We start from the raw sequence: 17,996 nt of genomic DNA on the forward strand, positions 1-17,996 counted from the left end.
CCCATTCAATATTGGATTGCAAATCTCAGTTGGCAGCTTCTGTCAACCTGTGCCCATCACCTGAGTTAGCTGGCAGAGTTCTGTGAGGTCCCCTGTGAGGTATGCAGTGGCTTCCCTCTGTCCCCGCTTTAGTCTGGGAATGAATGCAAAGCACTCCCTGATGCCCTTCCTTCTCATATATTCCTCACTGCTCACTACATCACCTCCAGCACTGGGTAGGGTTAAGGTCTTCCCTGTGGCCAGGTTTTCCTGGCTCCCCTGTGAGAGTGTGCATAAGGAAGGCCATCTCTCTGCCACTCACCCTCTGGAGATACAGTGTTCTGTCTGGTTCATCATGTAGGCTACTGCCTGGTACTTCTTTTGAAGGGTTGGTGGTTTCTTTAAGTTATTATGTTAAGTTTCTGAGTTGCTTCTTGGAAAACAGTTCACAAAGTAAATTTCTACACACTGTTTTCTCTTTCCAAGTGACAGAGGCATAGTAACAATGTCTCCAGTTCACCATCTTTGCAAGGGGTGGGAGGTGGGGAGGAATTACATCAACTTTTTAAATTTGAGATTGGCTGCTCTTTTCTAATATTTTAGCATCATGCAGGACAGCAGACAGATTAGTTGCTATATTCCTTTCTTTGCTTTTTCTCTATTTCATACCTACTACTGAGGTTTTGATATGACTTGAAGCTACAACATTAAATATGATTTTATCTCTTTTTATTCCCTTTTTATGATTATCCGAAACAGTAATTTAACATGCTATTCTAGAGTGTTCCCTTTCTCATGCTCACTATTAGGCTTAGCAGTCCACTTTCCAAACCTATATTTATTTCATTAAAATGAAGGCTATATGCCGTGTTTAATTTTTTGACGTTTATCTCTGGCCCTTGCAATCTCAAATATTTCAGAGTCTTGGTGATCACATCAGAATATCAGCTTTTGGTCTATTGAATTAGCTGTTGTCATAAAATATTTTCTTATGATATAAAATTAGTAAGTACTTTTTCAAATATGCTGTTTACACTTCCAATATATTTAATATTAGTCTCTTGGGATTTATGTCATAGATATTTCTAAAATTTTTAAAACTAATATTTTAAGACATATTTCTATTTCCCAGGTTCAAAGTATCTCTGGTCCTCTACACAGTATTTTCTGCAGAGTTTTTTGTGGTTATCCTTTCCCAAATTATACTAAATGCACATACAACCTCAGCAACCTACTCTGGATGGCTTTATAAAGCTTGCATTTGGTAGCATTTCTGAAGCTACCTTTTGTTCTTGTACAAGACACCTTTTGTTCAGTCAGTCTCCTGCTAATAGTTCATTTTCCTGAAGAGGCCAATTTTTACCTACTTAATTAATCCAGTTTCTAGCACTTTGAACACTAAAAGCCTCATGTTCTTTCCTGAATGCTAAAAGTCCCTCCTTGTCATGAGACACACTGCTGCCATGCCAACAGGCTGGCAAACGTTTATTTTGAACTGACAACAGGCACATCTCTCCTGCTGATTTTGCCCAAAGCTTTTTTGATTCATTTGACATTCACCCTATCAAGTATGCAATTAGAAACTACTATAGCAATTAAACATTATAGTCCTTCTTAATATTTTCAAACTTATGCCTCAAAGAAGTGCACAGAAAATTTTCTGTCTTAATATTTATAATTTCAAACTCTTTAGTGTTGTGTAATTATTCCTGGGAGGTACGACGTGTGAGCTGTTTACATGAGATGAATGGAACCGTGAATTTATAAGTACATGCTCCATTACACTCATAGTGTATTGCTTCTTAATTTACATGTTGCTTTGGGCCATGAAGGAGATTATTCTGGCAATTTTAAAAGAGCTTCTTTCAAAATCTGTAGATTCATCTCCCAAGGCTCCTTTTTATTCTGTGATTTGAAAACCGTTTGGTTGGCAGAAATTTCACCATGCATTTGTCAGAGAAATTTCCTACTTATATTTGGCTTATGGCAATATGGTGGTTTTAGAGAAGAAAGCATGAATCCCATGACTTACTCTAATGGGACAGGAAACTGTAGAGTTAGAAGACAAAGAACATAATTACATTTTTATGAGCAATCATGTAAATATATTACTAAAAATGTTCATTTAAAATAGCGTAGTCAAATGTAGAAAGAAGAAAAACTGTCAGAAGCCAGACTAAAAAATCCTTCTATTTGAATTCCAGACTGCTCTATCTAAAGAATTGACAAGATGAACTTTGTATGCCTGCCTAAAAGGCACCTTAATTAATTAAGAATATCATTAACCAGGATCATATTGGAGGAACAAAAAAATTAGAACTTGTAAAGCTTAAAAATAAATATTATATCCAAATAAAATAAGTTACTTACTTTAGAAGAAAACAATATTTAACATATCCAAATAAGCATATTTGTCACTAAATTTACCTTTTTAAACAATTCAAAATTATCAATATTTCCTGTGATGGAAGAAGTCTGAGAGCTATTCTGATTTTCCTCTTATATATATAACATTTGGATAAGATCAAAATGTATGGCTTCATTCAAATGCAAAGTATTGGAAAATAACACTAATTAAGTCAGCAGACATGAGTTTTTCACAAATTAGTTGTATATCTTGGAGAAAGTTTCTGAAGCCTTCTGTGTAAAACATGATAGCTAGAATAGAGATGGCCATAAGGTCATTCTTGGAAAGTCAGAAATTTATTCCTAACCTACTACCAAACCTAGGTGAACAAAGGAGAGACAAAATTTTATTTCAGATTTACTGACTTTTGAGATTGTATACATTTTCTATATGTTGTATAGAAAATAAGTGATTGGATACTTATGCTTTGACAATTAAATTGATGAGATCATAAGGTTGCCTGGAAATGGCTGGAAAAAAATGCCTCTCTGAATGTATTAGGGAATGTTACCCAAATTGCACATGCTCTCTGTCCTTTGTCTCACTCTGAACTTCTGGAGACTGTCCTGCATTTAAGAGGTTTGTGGATTAAAGCTGGAAAACCAGTAGAAAGCATCATATATTGTGAAAAAGCTCATAGGATATCTAATATGACTGCTTCCTAACACAGCTGAAGAACACTGGTTTAAATTGATTTGATATTTTTTGACAGTATATGTAGCTGTGTGGACAATATTTTCCTAACCTTTCCCAAAAGAAATATCAACAATATGTAAACATTCACACTTTTAAATTAACTTGTGAAGTTTTATCAATGGAATCCTTGAAATCTAATCACTTTCAATTATAATTTTAGTGAATTATTACTCTTGAACTTCAAAAAGTATTGTTATTAAGGCTAATCTGAACTGTTTGTTCACTGTGATTATATATATATGTTATATTCTACATTATACCTTATTGCACATAGTAAATATTCATTAGATATTTAGCTTTTCTTAAGTATATAGGGCCTTTGACTACATACACTTGTCTTCTTCCTCCTGAACATATCTGTGAATGTAAGTCATGGGAGAAAGTGTTCCCTGAAAAATTAGATGAACAAAGGTTATGAAAGATCATTGAGAGAAAGCAGATAAGATGACAAGCCTCGTGCTACAGTGCTTGTTGTATAAGCCCAGTCATTTATCCTTATCAGGGCCCAAGGAAGAATAGAAAATGCACAAGTAACTAAAGCAAAAACACTCAAAATTGCAGTTTATTAAATGCATACTATGTACAAGGCAGAACACTAAATATATCCAGCTTAATCCTTTCCACAACTCTATGAGGTTAATAATGTTTTACCTGTTTTGGTGATGAGTTTAAGTAACTTATTGAGGCTGTAGAATGAGTAACACTATAGTAAACTGGCATTTGCCTCAATTCTGTATGATTCTAAGTGCATGGACTCCAGAGTTATATTGAGATCAATATTAGAGACTCTCATTTGCAGCTTACCAGGTATAGAATCTAGGAAAGCTACTGATAACTCCAGTACAGCCCTGAACACTCATATGTGTAGTTAGTAAATTGGTTTTGCTACTGATACTTAAGGTACATAGGCAACAAAATCACAATCAAAATGATTTGTTTAGTATAGAATAAGATCAAGGAAAGTTCAGTAACTTAAATATCCAATGACTTCAAGCTAATACTGCCCCATAGCAACAATATCACTGGTTGTGTCTCAAACATGAAAGGTACCTATTGAAAACTTTGTTGGAAGGGATTGAATGTATATTAAATGTAAGCATGTACATGTATAGATAGATGTAGATATATAGGTCTACAGACAGATATATAGATATGCATGTGACACATCGAATTTTTGTCATACAAGCAACAAAAATGCTTCCACAAATCTTCAAAATACTGAGAATATGTAATAGACACTGAAAATATTACATCCTAGAGTATTTTAAAGATACAATTAGAAAATTTCATTTGGCTAATGGGAAGAAAAATACTCACTCTTTTATAATTTCGAGCAGACAAACACAAAGCAAAGGTCCTGTATATAAGTCTGGAAAGTCCTAGTATTAGGTGGCCTGGAATCTTTTTCCTGGGACATTGCTTAGATGAGTACTACAAATATTTACTCTCATTCTTCTTCTTAGACAAAGTCTACTTTGCTATTTATTATGCATTCCTTCCATAAACAAGTATATGAATTTCCTTCATTTTAAATAGTAATATATTGATCATAATGATATATTGATAAACATTAGTATGTATTAATCATTTCAAACTTTATTTCACTTCCTGCTTTTAAATATACTATTTCTCTTTATTCATAGAATAAAATCAGCAATCATTTTCATGGTCTAATAGGCCTTGAATACTTCAGTCATTTTTTTAAAATTTTCCAGGCTTATGTTCCATCACTCTTTCTCTTCAGCTATTAATGATAGGCTTTTCACAGTTTTTCAAAAGTTATTTTAACTTTTGTGCCCTTGGCCTTTGAACATACTGTCCTTTTGGTGAAACACTTCTATTTTCACTTGGTTTTCTAGCTAAATCCTATTCATCCTTTAGTGTATACCTTAAGAATTATTTCTTTAGTGAAGCTAATCTCAAAGACAGGTAAAGTCTTGTTTTACATTAATCTCCAGTGCATACTCTTTGTAAGAACTAAATTGATACTTATGACAACTTATACATAGTAGATTTCAAATAAAAAGAATGAATAAATGATTATTCTGTGCTTTTATTGAATTCCAAAAGTATTTTAGAATACTATACTCAAGAAAATGTAGATAGGTTAATGTGAGATTAAGCCCTATTCCGAAAGTTATTTTGTTCCTTGCGGGTGACTTTTCATATGGGACACGTTTTTTCTTTAAATATTGATTTTTATTATTTTTACCCCATGTATAGGTACTGCACACAGTAAATCTCAAATATAGAAATAGCAACATTTTAATTTAGTAGGTTTCAAAATTATTTCATTATCTCTTTCTTTACTGATGATATTTTAGCTCCTTAAGTTCATGGCACATCTCTGATTTCTTCTACCCTCCACATTATTTAGTATTGGAATCTTTCTTCCTTTCATTTTTGTCATAACATCATCTTTATTGCTCACACAAACAGAGTACTTAATGTCAGATACAATCTTCACAACAATTTTGAGTTAAGTACAAGTATTGTCCTCATTTTTAAAAAATGAATAAACTGAGGCAATCTTCAAACTGATTTCTTCCATTAGCAAGTATCAGGGGAAAAATTTAACCCAGGAAGCCTTTCTAAGGAGTCTCTTTGAAATTGGCATTCAAATAATATAGGTTTAGTAGTGTCAGGTTGCCAGGATATCTAACAATCTGTGTATTCATAATAGAATAGCATAAATACACTCAAAAGCAGAACTACAGACATTGGAATAGAGACCCTAGATAGACATTTGATTGGTGTGTGCTTTTGTATCTGCCCAGGAAAGAGGTGTCAAATAACAGCAAACAGAGTTACCAATAACAAAACTCATTCTGATATTCATAACTTTTTTCTTTTCTCTGAGTCTACATACATTACTAATAACAATGTCATTCTGTTTCTAATATCATAGTAGCTTACTCTAATGAAGAAGCAAAAATCAGTTATCAGTGTAGGCTTCCTGTCATTAGTTTTTCCTCATGAAATTTAATGCTTTTTCTCCTGTATGGTAGTAATTTGTGTGACGAATAGCTTATGCATTTTATTAACTAGCAAGCAGTTCTAGTTTGTTCATCAGTAGACAAAATAGTTGTCAACTATGTCTGGGTTTTTTCAAATGTGAAAAAATTACAAAGTATGTATTATAATTACAAAAAGCACCTATTTTGCAAGTTTGAGACGTTAAGAAACAGTTTGTGAATATTTTAGAAAATTTGATTACAAAAAAATTGAGAATAAATTATTCAAAAAAATCTAATAATGGAACTCTATATGTTGTTATTTTGATATAAATCCAAATAAATTGTTCTCATTCTCATTCTCTCACTTAAAAATAGAAAAATATGTTTGATCTATCACTATCTTTAAGAATATGAGATATATCTCCCTTCTGCAGTTTTCAATTCTTGTAAACATATAAATAGACTTTTATCACCTTATGTAAAGAGGAGCTAAAATAAATTTTCACCAAAAACAAAGAACCGTCAAAGAGGGTTGGCAGTTGTCCAAGTTTGAGCCTATTCCATTATTTCTTGGTGTGTTAGGTCATTCTTGAATTGCTATAAAGAAATACTTGAGGCGGTGCAATTTATAAGAAAAGATGTGTAATTGACTCATAGTTCTGCAGGCTGTATAGGAAGCATAGCATTGCTATCAGCTTCTGTTGAGGACCTCAGGAAGCTTACAATAATGATTGAAGATAAAGAGGGAACAGGTGTCTTACATGGTAAGAACGGGAGCAAGAGTGACAGTGAGGAGAAGTCACATAATTTTAAAACAACTGGATCTTATGAGAACTCATTCACTATTTTCAAGCAACACCAATCCCTAAGGGATCCACCCTCATGACCCAAAAACACCTCCAACCAGGCCTCACTTCCAACACACACAGAGGATCACATTGCAACATGAGATACGGAGGGTAAACATTCAAACTCTGTCATTCAGTAATTTGAAATAAGAAATAGAGAAATGAGAGACTCGTCTCTTAAATTGGACATTGTGGGAAGCAAAGTAAGTAGAATCAGCTGACGTTGGCACCATTATATGCCAACACTGAGCAAGTTAAATTTGAGTAAGCTGAAACCAAACACTGAGCAGAAAAAATGTTATACTTGGAGGGATTGATGTATGTGTACACAGAGGAATAGAAAACAAAGACCATGCAGTCCCAGACATGGAGAGAAGATCACTGTCTAAACACTTTCCATTTTTGGGGGAATTCCAACTGTACTGCTTCAAATTGGATGCCTGGTGTTCTGTGTACATTTACAATAACCTACCTTTATATGTGTAGGAAATACTTTCTGTTCCTTTCTTACTGATACTCTTTTTATTCCTCAAGTGAATGTGAAATGGAGCATTCAATAATGTACAAATCAGAAGCAATAAGTATTATAAATAAAATATCATAAATATGTGTGCAAGTCATATTAAAAAATATCATCTTAGAAGTCGTTATGTCTTTATTTCAAACCAAAATTGTATTCAACTTAGTGCACAGGGATAGAAATATTTTATATAATAGGTTCCCATATTTAGATATTGGATCTGTTGCATATGATTGTGTTGCAATTTGCTCCATCAGGGAATTCTATTAAAATCATAGCTTGACTTTGAAGTTGTTAAGTCTTAATTTATGTAACTAATAATACGTATCATAGAATCTAAGAAATACACAAATTTGAATAACAAGTCAATTTTTAGAACTCCTACTCTGTCATAGAAAGCCATATATGTACCAGTGAAAAGGGGGCCCAGCATGACTATCTGCATTTTGTTCTAACTCTTCCTCTCCCTGTGGTGATAACTTTTAGGATAACTCCTTTTACTTATCTCTGCTTGTAGGAAAAACTAACAATGGGAGTAATTTAGTTTTTAGTTGAACTTTAAGGCAAGAATGATAATAGTCCTTTCCCCAAACTAAACCTTGAGGATATAAGGAGGGCGTACACACAAATAAAAATGTTATGCTAACGTCTTATAGAAGCACTGTGACCGGATCAAGAACAAAGAAGTTTCACAATATCTTCAGACCCTCACTGCTGCATAGATGTTTGTGGTCATCAGTCGTATTTTGACCTCAACCTCCTCCCTCTTTTCTCTTTCCCTAACATAAAAGGTATTTAAAATTTATATTAACTTAAGATGCTTCTTTAGGATGCAAGTCCACCATCTTCTCATTTTACTGGCTTTCTAAATAAAGTCAACTTCTTTGTTCTATCAACTAGTCCCTTGACTTATTGGCTGACATACACTGAACTGTAAAAGTTTTGACTTGGTTACAATATAGTACTTTTATTTTGGAGAAAAAATCCAAATTGATTTCCCATTTTTTCAACTTTTAGTTAAAAATTATAAATTTAATTTTAACTGTTTGCTTATCTAATCAGGGTAAAGATTTACTGCTTCTCTTTATTGGTAATTTTAAAAGAGTGAAATTAATTTTTATACAAAAAATCTGCCATATGAAATAAGAACATAATTATACTTTATGTGTTAAATTATATATTGTTACAGAAATATGTTTATTAAACTTTATATACATAGAGAAAATTCAGAGTTAATTTTGGGTCTTTAATTTGTTTAAAGTCATAAATAGAAAAATCTAAATTGCATTCATAGTAATTTTTATCCTCTAACCAGTAGTAAAATATTTCCACAAAATTCCAAAATAATCTTGAATGTTAGTAAACATTGTAAAATTAGTAATAAAGGTGTTTATTGGCTTATGAAAGTAAATAAAATAAATATTTAGATTCCATTAAAGCACTTATCATAGGCACAACATGGATTCAATCTCATTTCTACTTTCATTTTCTCTCTTTGTCATTCAGTGTCCCCACCTGTCCCATGCAGGTCCTAAATTAGAGCTACAGCATCATGTCTACCTCTTAATTAACCGCCTCTGTGACTAATGTAAGTAGTTTTTCTTCTTTCCAAAAATGAACATTTAATAAATGACCTACAAACCTAAAGTTAAAAATTTTAGTTCTTCTATGGAGTTAAACTTAGAGCCTAAGATACATTGCTGGATTTTTTTAGTTGATTGTAATATATTATTGATAATTGTTTTATTATTATTATTGTTATTTAAACTTTGTTTCAGTGAACATGTTTTTGAGGTATACATCACTATAAACAAATAAATAACCTCTACAACAACTCTCATATTTATTTTTAAGATATTTTTATGTGAAAATAAGAGATAATTTAGGGGTATCTTCTGTAAAGGACTTTCCCCATACCTTAGCTGGCATATCGTGCTGGGTATTTTATAAAACATTGTTTTGTAGTCTATATATATGCTGGAATACTAGGTATTTTCATTTTGGTCTGTTGTCATCCCATCATGACAAGTATTTGGGGTATACCATAAATAACTGTAGCCTTCTGGATAAGAAAAGTATCCATTTGGCTGTCCAAGGTAATGCTAACATCCATCCAGTGGCTTCACTAGGTTAATTGGAGGTCTTGCCTAATCCTGCAGTAAATATACAGTAGATAGCTCTCTAAGTTGCTTAATTGAGAAAGTAGTGTAAAATACGCAATGAAGTGCGTTTGTTATTGGAATTATCTGTGATGCTTTAAAATAAATCTAATATCATCGACGAACACTTATTATTCACACAAGAGAAAACATATTGCTTTCCAATCCCTAATATTGTCCTAAACAAGAGTGGCTAATTATCTTCCTTGTTACTTGTGCCTCTGTAAAGCTGTGCATGCCTGTGGTTACAGTGATTGCAGAAATAATAATGGCGATAATAAAGTGCCATTTTTGAGCTGCCTTTGAAGAGAGCAAGGCAGTCCTTTCACAATACGTCTTTGTAAAAATTATCTTGTCCATTACCTATTCCAAGTTCTGGCTTCCTAATTTCTCCCTCCTTTTAATGTTTCTCATTCTTCTAGCTTTCTTTTATTTCACACAGTTTAAATACTTACTTAAAAATATAGCCAATTAGATTTTCTGAAACAAATCCTTAGTGACTTTCTAATTGAAACTTTATTTTCATTAAGGGAAATAGTAGACAAATATTCACTATGTAAATACCTAATGGATACTGTTCTAGCATTAGCTTTATTAACAGCAAAAGCTACTTGTTTCCCCAGTTGAATGCTTTTCTTCAAGGCCAATTTGCAAACATCATTAAATATGTGTGTGAAAACTTGTAAAACATTCTTTCATCAACTAATATCCTTTTATCTGTCACTGCATTAATTATAATCCCTGACATTACTTATTCTAATTTCTTATTTCCTATAAGAAAACCAATGCTTTTGTATACTTTTTATTATTTCCCTGTTGTTTTTAATCTAAATTCACAATGAACTTTTATAAAAATATATTTTAAAATTTAAGTACACTCACTACTACCATGATATATACAAAAGCTGCATATACTGTATACTTGTTTTTGGTAAAAGCAAAATAAGTTAATGTGTATATTGTGTCTGAGAAAGTAATATAAGCATCAAAGAATTAAAAGCTATCTTAATTTCAAAACAAGTCCCTTTTTACTTCTCTTTCAAATTCAAAAATATAATACAAATACAAGCTACTATAATTATCCACATTATATAATCTTTTTCAGTTTTATTTATCTATGAGTGATAAACAAATATTGCATATATTTCAGATATACAGTGCAATATTCTGATATATGTGTACATTGTAAAAGGACTCCCAATCAAGCTAAGTAAACTATCTCTTATTTCTCTTTTTTGGGGATGCAAGGGAGAAAGGGAAAGAATATTTAACATCTACTCCCTAGCAACTTTCAAATGTACAATACATTATTATGAACTACAGTGATGATGTTGTACATTAGGTCTCCAAAACTTAGTCACTTATAAATAAAAGTTTTTATCCTGTGAACCAAATGCCTCACTCCCTACCCCCTATGACCACCATTTACTCTCTGTTTCTATGAATCCAAATTTTTTATATTGCACATTTAGGTGAGATCACACAATATTTTTCTATGTTGGGCTTATTTCACTTAAACTAATGTCACAAATGGCAGAGTTTCTTTTTCTAAGGCTGAGTAGTATTCCATTGTGTACATGTACCCCATATTCTTTATGTATTCATTAATCGGCCAGTTCTTAGAATTTTCTATATTATGACTATTGTGAGTAATACTGCAATGAACATATGAGTGCAGACATGTTGTCAAAATACTGATTTCATTTCTTTTGGGTGTATACTACATCATGAGATTGCTGTGTCTTATGATAGAAATACTTTTAGTTTTTTGAGGAACCCTTATATTGTTTTCTGTGATGGCTCTACCAAATAACAATATTACCAATAGTGTACATGGGTTTTCTTTTTTCTAAATTTTCACCAACTTTTTATTTCACTTTTTTGATAATAATCATCCTAAGAGGTTTGAGGAGGCATCTCAATGTGGATTTGATGTGCATTTCCTTGCTGAATAGTGATGTTGAAGATTTCTTCAGATATCTACTAGCCTTTTGCATGTCTTCTTTTGAGAAATGTCTTTTCAGGTCATTTGGCAATTTTTAATGGGTTTATTTGTTTTCATTTTTGCTGTTGAGTCGTATGAGTTATTTATGGCTTTTGCATATTAGCCCTTCATCAGATAGACGGTTTGAAAATATTTTCCGACCTTTGATAGGTTGTCTTTTTATTTTGTTGTTTACTTATTGTGCAAAAACTTTTTAGTTAGATGTAGCTCCATTTGTTTATTTTTTATTTTGTTACATAGGCTTCTGGTGTCATATACAAACAAACTATTGCCAAGACCAATGTTAAGAAGATTTTCTTATAGAACATTGATAATATTATGACTTATATTTAAGTCTATAGTCTATTTGAGTTGATTTATGTGTATAGTGTAAGATAAGAGTCCTATTTTAATTTTTATTGTGGCTACCCAGTTTTTCCAATACTGTTTACTAAAGTGACACAACAGGCACACCTCATTTTATTGCACTTCACTGATACTGAATTTTTTTTTAACAAATTGAAGGTTTGTGACAACTCAGTGTCATTCAATTTTACTGGAATTATTTTACCAACAATATATGCTCACTTTGTGTTTCTGTGTCACATTTTCGTTATTTTTTAAATATTTCAAACTTTAAAAAAGTTTTTATATTTATTATGGTGATCTGTGATTACTGATCTTTGATGTTACTATTGTAATTATTTTGGGCATCACTCTACCATAAAAGATGACAAACTTAATTGATAGAGACTATATGTGCTTTGACTGTTGGACTGACCAGTCATTTCCCATTTCTCCCTCTTCTTGGCCCTCCCTATTCCCTGAGACACAACAATATTGAAATTCGCCAAATTAATATCTAATGGCCTCTAAGTTTTCAAGTAAAAGAAAGAATTTCACATCTCTCACTTTAATCAGAAGCTTGAAAAAAATCATTAGGCTTATAGAGCAACACATGTAGACACATAAGATAGGCCAAAAGCTAGGCCCCTTGTGCCAAACAGTTACCCAAGCTGTGCATGCAATAGAAAGGTTTTCAAAGGAAGTTAAAATGAGGCTCTAGTGGACACGTAAATTCTAAGAAAGCAAAACAATCTTGTTGCGGATATGGAGAAAGTGAATGGTCTGGATAGAAGATCAAACCAGACATAGCACTTCTTTAAGCCAAAGCCTACTTCAGGACAAGGGCCTAACTCACTTTAAATCTGTGAAGACTGAGAGATATAAGAAAGATACAGAAGAAAAGTTTGATGCTAACAGAGATTGTTTCAAGAGTTAACATACCATTGAATCTCTATAACATAAAAATGCAAGGTGACATTTCACCTGTAAAAACTCATATAAACTAAAAATAAAGACATGAAAAAAGATACTCTATGCAAATGGAAGCCAGAAAAGACCAAGATTAGCTATATTTACATTAGGTAAAAAAGGCTTCAAGAAAGAAACTATAAAAAGAGACAAGGGAGGTCATTACATAATGATAAAGTGGCCAAATAAGCAAGAAAATGTGGCAATTGTGTATATATATATATGTGTGTGTATGTGTGTATATGTGTGTGTGTGTGTGTGTGTGCGTGTGTGTGTGTATGTATATACACACACATACACATATATGCACCCAATGCTGGAGTACTCAGATATATAAGGTAAATATTATTAGACCTAAAGAGAGAGATAGATCCAATATAATAACAACTAAAGACTTAATAACCCCACTTTCACGTTGGATACATCATCCAGGCAAAAGATCAAGAACAAAGACACCAGATTTAATCTGCACTATGGACCAAATAGACCTAAAAGACATTTAAATAATATTTTCCCAAACAATTGCAGAATACACATTATTATTCTCAGCACATTATTCATTTTTAAGAACAGACTATATGTTTAGCCACACACACAAAAAAATCTTAAAAAATTCAAAAAAAAAATCTTCTCTGACTACAACGGGAAAAAAAACTAGAAATAAACAAGCAGAGACATTTTTGAAACTATACAAACACATGGAAATTAAACAATATGCTCCTGAATGACCAATGAGTTAATAGTGAAATAAAAAAAAAAAAAATTAAAACTTCTTGAAACAAATGAAAATGGAAAGAGAGCATACCAAAGCCTATGGGATACAGAGAAAGTGGTACTAATAGGAAAGTTTATAGCAATAAACACCTACATCAAAAAATTAGATAAATTTCAAATAAACAACCTAGGGATACATCTTACGGAACTAGAAAAGAAAGAGAAAGCCAAGCCCAAAATTAATAAAATAAAATAAATATTAAAAATATTAAAAATCAGAGCAGAAATAATAAAATTGAAGCAAAAACAATACAAAAGATCAATGAAATGAAAAGGTCATTTTCTTTGAAAAGATAAAACTGACAATACTTGAGCCAGATTAACAAAGAAAGATAAATAAATAAAATCAGGATGAAAAACAGGAAATTACAGCTGATATTGCAAAATTCAAGGGATCACTAGAGACTACTTTGAGCACCTATATGCCAATGAATTGGAAAACTTAGAAGACATAGATATATCCCTAGCCACATACAATCTACCAGGATTGAAACATGAAAAATTCAAGACCTGAACAGACCAGTAAGTAATGAGATAGAAGTTGTAAAAACAAATAAGTAAATAAATAAATCCTCGAGAAAAGAAAAGCCTAGGACCTGATTGTTTCACTGCCAAACTTTATCAAACATATGAAATAGAAATAATGCCAGTTCAACTCAAATATTTTTTTAAACTGGGGAGAAGAAATAGTTTCAAACTTATTCAATGAGACCAGTTTTATACTGATAACAAAACCAGACAAAGACACATCAGAAAAAGAAAACTACAAGCCAATGTCCTCAGTGAACATTGCAAAAATCTTCAACAAAATACTAGCAAATGAAATTCAACAATGCTATAAAAAGAAGATCATCATGAGCAAGTGAGATTTATTCTAGGAATGCAAATGGGGTTTACCATGCACAAGTCAGTCAGTGTGATACATAATAGCAATAGAATGAAGGACAAAAACCATATAACCATTTTAATTGATACTGAAAAAGTATTCTATAAAATTAAACATCTCTTTATTATAAAAACTTAAAAATGGTTATAAAAGAAACATACTTCACCACAATAAAACCATGTGTGACAAACCCACAGCTAGTGTTACACTAAAAAGAAAAAACCTGAAAGGCTTTCTGCTAAGATCTGGAGCAATACCAAGATGCACATAGTCACCACTGTAGTGTAACACAGTAGTAGAAATCCTAGGAAAAGCAGTCAGAGAGGAGAGAGAAATAAAAGACATCCAAATTGAAAATGAAGAAGTCATTTAAGATTTCTTGAGTTATACTCCACAAGCAAAGGCAACCAAAGCCAAATTGAACAAAAGGGGTCATATCTAGTTAGAAAGCCTCTCCATGGCAAAGAAAATAATCCACCCGGTGAAGTGATAACCCACAGAAAGGGAGAAAACATTTGCAAAATATCTATCTACAAGGGATTAATAACCAGAATATATAAGCAGCTCAAAAAACTCAATAGGAAAAACTCCAGTAATCCAATTAAAAAATAAGCAGAAGATCTGAATAGACATTTATCAAAAGAAGACATACAAATGGCTAACAGATGTGTGAAAATAGGCTCAACATCATTGATCATCAGAGAAATGCAAATCAAAATACAATGAGACATCATTTTACCCTAGTAAAAATGGCTTTAATTCAAAAAACAGGCAATAACAAATTCTGGTTAGGATGTGAAGAAAAGAAAACCCTCATACACACTTGATGAGAATGTAAATTAGTACAGTCACTATGAAGAACAGTATGGCATTCGCTCAAAAAACTGAAAATAGGACTACAATATGATCCAGCAATCCCACTGCTAGGTACATACCCCAAGGAAGGGAAATCAATATATTGAACAGATATCGGCACTCCCTATTTATAATAATCCTATTGAAGCCCTACTCATAATATCCAGCCCTACTGATATATCCATAATATAAAATCATAATAGTCCAGATTTGTGACCAACTTAAGTGTTCATCAACAAATCAATCAATAAAAAACTGTGGTGTATATACACAATGGAGTACTATTTAGCCATAATGAAGAATGAGATCCTTTCATTTGCAATATTATGGATTGGATTAAAGGTCATTATGTTAAGTGAAATAAGCCAGGCAGAAAAAGACAAACTTCATGTGTTCTCACTCCTTTATGGGGGTTGCGTATTGTTTTAATATTTAATATTACAGTCATGAGGACAGAGAGTAGAATGATGGTTACCAGTATCTGGGAAGGGTAGTGGACCTGGGAGGAGTTAGTGAGGGTGGTTAATGGGTACAAAAATATAGTTAGATTAAATAATATCTAGTATTTGATAGCACCACAGGGTAATTACAGGCAAAACATATTGTACAATTTAAAATAACTGAAAGAGTATAATTGGAATGTTTGTAACACCAAGAAAGTATAAATGCTTGTGGTGATGAATAATCCACTTATCCTGATGTGATTATTATGTATTGTATGATGGTATCAAAATATCTCATGTACTCTATAAATATATACACTTACTATATAACTATAAACATTTTTTAAAGGGCGAGGTGAAACAACAAGCAGTGATATGGAAGCTACAGAAAATAATCTGTAATATCTAACTAAGATCATTGATGAAGGTGTCTATACTACTCAATGGAGACAAAAGTGCCTTCTATTGGAAGAAGGTGTCATATAGGACTTTTCCTGGCTATAGAGGGGAAGTCAATGTCTGACTTTAAAGCTTCAAAGTTACTGGACACATAAACCCTCCCAGGACTAAACCAGAAAGAAACTGAATTGCTGAATAGACTAAAAACGGGCTCTGAAATTGAGGCAATAATTAATAGCCTACCAACCAAAAAAAGTCCAGGACCAGATGGATTCAGAGCTGAATTCTACCGGGGTACAAAGAGGAACTGGTACCGTTCCTTCTGAAACTATTCCAGTCAATAGAAAAAGAGGAAATCCTCCCTCATTCATGTTATGAGGCCAACATCATCCTGATACCAAAGCCTGGCAGAGACACAACCAAGAAAAACAGAATTTTAGATCAATAGCCCTGAAGAACATCAGTGCAAAAATCCTAAATAAAATACTGGCAAACTGAATCCAGCAGCACATCAAAAAGCTTATCCACCAACATCAAGTTGGCTTCATGCCTGGGATGCAAGGCTGGTTCAACATATGCAAATCAATAAACATAATCCATCACATAAATAGAACCAAAGACAAAAACCATATGATTATCTCAATAGATGTAGAAAAGGCCTTTGACAAAATTCAACAGCCCTTCCTGCTGAAAACTCTCAGTAAACTAGGTATTGATGGAACGTCTCTCAAATAATCAGAGCTATTTATGACAAACATATAGCAGTATAATACAGCCAGTATCATACTGAATGGGCAAAAACTGGAAGCATTATCTTTGAAAACTGGCACAAGACAGGGATGCCCTCTATCACCACTCCTATTTAACATAGTGTTGGAAGTTCTGACCAGGGCAATCAGGCAAGAGAAAGAAATAAAGGGTATTCAATTAGGAAAAGAGGAAGTCGAATTGTCCCTGTTTTCAGATGACATGACTGTATATTTAGAAAATCCCATCGTCTCAGCCCCAAATCTCCTTAAGCTGATAAGCAACTTCAGCAAAGTCTCAGGATACAAAATCAATGTGCAAAAAATCACAAGCATTCTTATACACCAATAACAGACCAACTGAGAGCCAAATCACGAGTGAACTCCCATTCACAATTGCTACAAAGAGAATAAAATACCTAGAAATTCAATTTACAAGGAATGTGAAGGACCTCTTCAAGGAGAACTACAAACCATTGCTCAATGAAATAAAAGAGGACACAAACAAATGGAAGAACATTCCATGCTCATGGATAGGAAGAATCAATATTGTGAAAATGGCATTGCTGCCCAAGGTAATTTATAGATTCAATACCTTCCCCATCAGGCTACCAATGACTTTCTTCACAGAATTGGAAAAAACTACTTTAAAGTTCATATGGAACCAAAAAAGACCCTGCATTGCCAAGACAATCCTAAGCCAAAAGAACAAGCTGTAGACATCATGCTACCTGACTTCAAACTAGACTACAAAGCTACAGTAACCGAAACAAAATGGTACTGGTACCAAAATAGAGATATAGGCCAATGGAACAGAACAGAGGCCTCAGAAATAACACCACACATCTACAACCATCCAATCTTTGACAAATCTGACAAAAACAAGCAATGATGAAAGAATTCCCTCTTTAATAAATGGTGCTGGGAAAACTGGCTAGCCATGTGTAGAAAACTGGTTCCCTTCCTTACACTTTATACAAAAATTCATTCAAGATGGATTAAAGCCTTAAATGTTAGACCTAAAACCAT

Source organism: Trachypithecus francoisi, unplaced genomic scaffold (assembly GCF_009764315.1).
Source record: "Trachypithecus francoisi isolate TF-2019V2 unplaced genomic scaffold, Tfra_2.0 Lachesis_group10, whole genome shotgun sequence".
Lineage (NCBI taxonomy): Eukaryota > Metazoa > Chordata > Mammalia > Primates > Cercopithecidae > Trachypithecus > Trachypithecus francoisi.